This window comes from Aricia agestis, chromosome Z, assembly GCF_905147365.1.
Source record: "Aricia agestis chromosome Z, ilAriAges1.1, whole genome shotgun sequence".
NCBI classification, from domain to species: Eukaryota; Metazoa; Arthropoda; class Insecta; order Lepidoptera; family Lycaenidae; genus Aricia; species Aricia agestis.
Genome location: NC_056428.1, coordinates 27,913,477 through 27,919,274, shown reverse-complemented (window position 1 = coordinate 27,919,274; position 5,798 = coordinate 27,913,477). Strand labels below are relative to the sequence as shown.

Genomic DNA, 5,798 nt, shown 5'->3' with positions numbered 1-5,798 from the left:
TTAAGGGGTGGTTGTTAAAAGGATTAAAAATTTATTAGAATCATAAATCAGGCATAAAAATATTGAAAAAAACGTTTATTTTATCTAATTAAACACAATTACTTAAGCCAGAATGGTTAGATCTGCATTTTTCCTCCGTTTTGAAAAAAGGGTGAATTTCACCCCTAAAATGCAAAAACCGCAATACGAGCGTATGTCACTTTTGAAGTAGATGGTAAAACATACTCAATTCCAAAATGTCATCCAAATCGATGGAGGTTCAACGAAATCGGAGGTTGTGCCTGATTTTTGCCTTCATTAACTGTACTATAAAGTAAGTTTAATATTCAAATACGAGAAATTTTTAAAGTTTCCTTGGCAACATATAAACACGGCCCTATATTTTGATAAAATATATTTTTGGAACGAAGTTCCTTATTCCACGTTGCGAAGGGGGGCTAGGCAAAAAAAAATAAGACGAAAAGTTGTAACGACACAAAAGTGTCGTTACAACCACACTTACAACTATAGCAAAATGCTATAGTTGTAGCGCGTGTTTCTCTCTCTGTCTCTCTCTCCTCGCATTGAACAGTGTGGTACACGACAGCGACGATTTTTTTTAGTTTCTACAGGTTTTTTTATACATAAGAAATAATAAACTTCGTTCCATCCGGGTAGTTTCATTCTTTGATATTTATTTACTATTAATATTTGTGAATATGGAAGATTTAATGAGAGTATAGTTAGCATCTACAAACTTAAATTTTGAAAGATTACATACACAAACTTCCAAAATATGACTCACGATAGCAAAGTATCTCGTGTCTACATAGAGGTTAGACTAGAGAGCTAGGAGAATACGTGGAAACAGTTCGAATCCTACCATTTTGAGATGCTGACAATAATAATTGAGGAGTTGCGAGACGACTGTAGTGGATTGTATTTATGAAGAAGGGAAGGAGATTTTCTTTAAGTATAAGGGAAACTTGAGGGTATTCCCTCAAGTTTCCCTTATACTTAAACGTGAAACACGAAGGAACATATTAAGTCAGTAACGTTGCCGTTGCCTAAAATAAATATACCGATTTTCTCAAGACAATACGAGGAATGGCTGACATTTCATGATTTTTTCGAGACAGTTATCTCTCTGCACCTTCCAAATCAAAAGCAAGCTTGCCCGCTTCAGTTTGAATAATACAATGACTGTTGACTACACTAGTAGATAACACAGAGTTATTTATAGAAAGAGAGCGAGACTCTGATGTTAAGTACGAGAATGTCATTACCACAACAATGTAGCATTTACACCAGATAAAGTTGCGCGTCTTCAGTGACTGTTTCGCGTTGCAGACGCTCCCACATCGGGTCCCATGTCACTGACGCGTAAGTTTGGCCGAAGCTTAACTCTTTCACACATGACATGTAGTGAAGTTGTAGTTTATAATTATTATTAGCTCCTTTGATAGTAGTCGTTACAATTTAAGGACCGAATATTGCATATTGGGGGGGGGGGGGATAGAAGCTTAACCTCAAGTTTGTGGAGTCGCCACCCTTGTCCCCCAGTCGCTTCTTGTAAAAACACTATTTTCGCGATAACTCGGAAACTATAAGTCTTTAAAAAAATGTGGCTGCAGAAAAGCAGGCCTGAAATACTCTACAGTATGGTAGGGATATATAGACTAGTATAGTAGACTGTAGCTGCAGAAAAGCAGGCCTGAAATGGATGGTGGCCGTGGGACAATCGTGGCGACCCCACAAACTTGAGGTTAAGCTTCTGTTGACCCCCCCCCCCCGCCCCCCCCCCCCCCCCCAACATATCCCAAAAATAAAATTGCATCTTGCCTCTAATATATGCAAAGCTCATGTAATATTTCAATGGGCTAATAGCCATTGCCTACCGACGAGGTACCAATATATCTCAATTCTCATAGAGACGACCTGGAGAAGTTATTTTACATGTATAAAATTACTATTTGATTGGTTTAGCTTTATATCCTTAAAGATTCCCCTCTTTTAGTCGTAGTGATTTTATTTATTAGTTTAAAGAAATTGTTAAATAAATCATTTTTTTTTCTTTCTATTTAAGGGCAAGGCCCTTGTCGATGGCGCTGCCGCAACTTCTTTTTGTCCTCCACCAGCATTCTAGTTCTCTTTAAGAGATGATATTAGTTTTCTCTAGTAGTTGACTAACATATACTTATTAGTTTTATGTTGGTCATGATGCCTGGTTAAATTGGCAAAATAAAAAAAATTTGCAAGTGTTAGAGTAGATGTATCGTATTTTTATTTTTTATTCATCCTAGCAGATAGGTAGAACAAAGCAAAATATACCGGCTCCTTTTAAGAAAACATTTTATAACCACGTTTCAAGTCGTGGCAACCATCACTCACACTTTTCTACAGGGACAGGGGTAAGCGAAATGTTTGGCGTTACTACTCAAGAAGGAAACGCTGATAACTTGTTTTATCAATACTTTTCACACCTTACGTTCCTAACTGCACAATGTGAAAGGTGTTAACTCGAAATGGACTTGAACGTTACATAACTTACTAAAATGTCTAATCAAGAAAAAATAGAGGCTCGTGAACATTTTGAAAACCAATTACGCTATGCTTTTGTCAAATATGAATATGAGGAAGAAGAGGACGGTACTGAGGTAATAGTTGACCATTAATATCTGTGACCTTTATGTTCTTTTTGAGCATTTTTTAATGGTTCTATTTAGAATATGTAAAGTACTGTATACTTATAAAACTCTTCTAATGGTATTAAAAATCCCTAATTTCTAATACAGTTAGAACAGTTTTATAAAAGTTATATACTTATTTAGTATAATATTATGATATGAACGCAACATTTCTGAACATGTATTTTCTTTAGAAAATTTTCTAAAGAGCTGTATGCTCTTTAGGTTTGGTCATAAGGGTCGAAAATATTTAATATAAGTTAAAATCGATGGCTAATCTTAATTTCTTGATTTGGTTAATCTTCATCATAATCACGGGTAGTAAGTATTCGGGAAAAAAATTCAGTGCCGATTATGATCGTAAAAAGATATAAAATCAGATATATCATATAACTATCGCAATTTATATTTAGAAAATTAATACCATACAGATCACCACATACCAATTACCATTGCCAACTATTGACAATTATTACGTAAACCGAATAAGCCCAGATGTTTTAATTGAAGCATATATGGACATCAGCAAAATAGAGTAAAAGCCCGCGAGAGTCAAACTTTCACTTTATAAAAACTGAAAGTTTTTTTGTACACGTCTTTAAAAAGTAAAAACCTTAGAATGATCAGCGACTATGGATTTTCGATTGAAGTTATTTTAGGAGGTATTAAAAGGTGTTCAAAATAGTACCTATATAATATGTAGTATAAAGCTCAATCAATTTATATTTTCTTCGGGATTTCATTTGTGAGCATATTTGCTCATGTAACAGTAAATGATGGCAAAAATCAGGTGAGTACAACCTCCGATTTCTTTGAGCCTCCATAGATTTGGATGAAAATTTGCGATTAAGAACGTAAGCCCTCTACTTTAAAAGTGACATATGCTCGTATTGCGCTTTTTATATTTAAGGGGTCTCCCCTTTTGTCAAAAATAGAAAAAATACAGATTTAACCATTCTGGCTTAACTAATTGTGTTTAATTTGATAAAAAAAAATCCATGATGTTATATGGTTATTTAATTAATTTAAAAACCTTTGTGGCAAACATCCCTTTAATTGTGAAAAAAAAAAAAACTTTTTGTATTTCTGAGCTTTAAAATCGCATATTTACATTGTATAAATAGTTTGTTTGATATTTTGAATATAATTCTTGGATAAGAGTGTAATATAAACCCCAAAAAGTACCCCTTCATTGCAGAATCACTGAAAAAATGGGTTTTAAAACTGAATAGGTTTTAAGTTTTTGAACCCAATTTTTTCAGTAAGTATATTTTTTAATTTTTATAGTTTATTTGCAACATTTTTCATCCCTGAAAACTACCATTCGTCTTTTTTTTTAATGAAATAAGGGGGCCAACGAGCAAACGGGTCACCTGATGGAAAGCAACTTCCGTCGCCCATGGACACTCGCAGCATCAGAAGATCTGCAAGTGCGTTGCTGACCTCTTAAGAGGGAATAGGGTAATAGGGGAGGGTAGGGAAGGGAAGGGAAGGGAATTGGTTGTACACTTAATTTTGTTATAATTTAATATATTATATTTCCCTAATAATTAAATAATAAGTTCTCAAATTACACTCTGGATTTGTGTTGTGTTTGATTTCGACTGTTGGGATGTAGGGGAATGTGAGGTAACGATGCCTACGGGTCAAATGATCCCTCCCCTTAAATCAGATTAAACCAGAGGCATCTTTCCAAATGCACGTGAAACGGGTTGCCCATAACCCTGCCAGTTGCCACTTATAGTATCATGGCGATCAGAGCGCTTTGCGAAATTTTATTTAATTTTTTTTTAAAAGTGTCGCTCTGATCTAAATTAAGCCTGTTTTTGGACTTTCATAACTTTTTACGAATTCGTGATTATTTAAATGTTATTTTGTTCTAGGGTATTAATAGCAGTTACCTAATATTTAAACAGTTTTAGATCACCCCACGTGGTTTGATGGTTGTGTTTTGATCGATTTCTTGGAATTTGGTATATGAGGTGAAATGATCCCTATTTGTGTGTATAAAATGATCCCTGGATATAAAGTAGAAATTGGCGAATATTTTTTTTTTATGAAATTGTTATTTTCTTTTAATTTTATTATTAAAGAACAAATGTATTATCAAAGACATTGATTTCAGAAGTCACAACTATCGTGTTTTGCCTCGAGACGGACCGATAAACCGACAGACGGCAAGATCTTAATAAATTTGCTCCCCTTTTTATCTTTTGGCTACCGAAGCCTAAAAAAACTTGCTAATAAACTAAAAGATGCATGTTTCTTACTTACATGCTTAAATTCGCAATCAATAATAAATATTATCTCTGGGATTATTTTACCCCAACTCAAGGGATCATTTTATACATAGGGGTGTATAAAATGATCCTTTAGTTAAACTTTTACAAAAACCTCTAGTACAAAAAAAGTACGTACATATTTTTTCCCTTAAGGGGATCATTTTACCTCACCTTCCCCTAGCTCAGTTTGGGAGTTTCTGTTCATCAACCGTTGAATGAACCTTTAACATAATATGGCAATTCACCACTGTCGGAAGAAGACGAAGAATACATATCTTTGACAATTGACAGATGACAAGTGTTTTGCTGGTCCCTTTTTTGCCGCGGACCGGGCTTGATGGCATACGAGAAAATTTTGTTCTGGTAATTTTTCTTTGAAAAGGCTTAATCCAGCTGTAATTTCAAGTTTCTTTCCCTTTTGGTTTTTTGTGTGGTCGGCCGACCAAAGTACCTACATCAAAATTTAAAAGTACTTCAGCTACGCTCCGGAGCGGACCACGTGCTTGAGAAGACTAGCATCCTGCCCATACAAGATCCAGCGGGCTTGCTGCTACTGCAATTGCCTGAGGAGCACCCCTGCTGACTATGGAACGGGTGATTCGGGCATGATACGGGTTCGGAGTGTTTTTTTTTTTTGAGAACTTTTACTATCCCGCAGGCAATCTAGCTATTACACGCATTTTGCCTGTCCAGGAATAGTTGAGAGTAGGGAAGGAAATAGGGTAGGGGTTAGGGGATTAGGCCTCCGTTAAACTCACTCACTCGGCGAAACACAGCGCAAACGCTGTTTCACGCCAGTTTTCTGTGAGAACGTGGTATTTAAGAAATAGAGGAAAATGTGGAAAAAACG

At 35.4% G+C, this 5,798-nt stretch overlaps 1 long non-coding RNA gene across 1 annotated transcript; it reads left to right on the top strand.

Moving 5' to 3' along the window:
- The first annotated feature begins 238 nt into the window (after nucleotides 1-238).
- LOC121738692 lies at nucleotides 239-5,250 on the top strand. Its single transcript, XR_006037322.1, has 3 exons — nucleotides 239-313; nucleotides 913-918; nucleotides 5,240-5,250. It is a non-coding gene; the product is annotated as an uncharacterized LOC121738692 (long non-coding RNA).
- The last annotated feature ends 548 nt before the right edge of the window (nucleotides 5,251-5,798 follow it).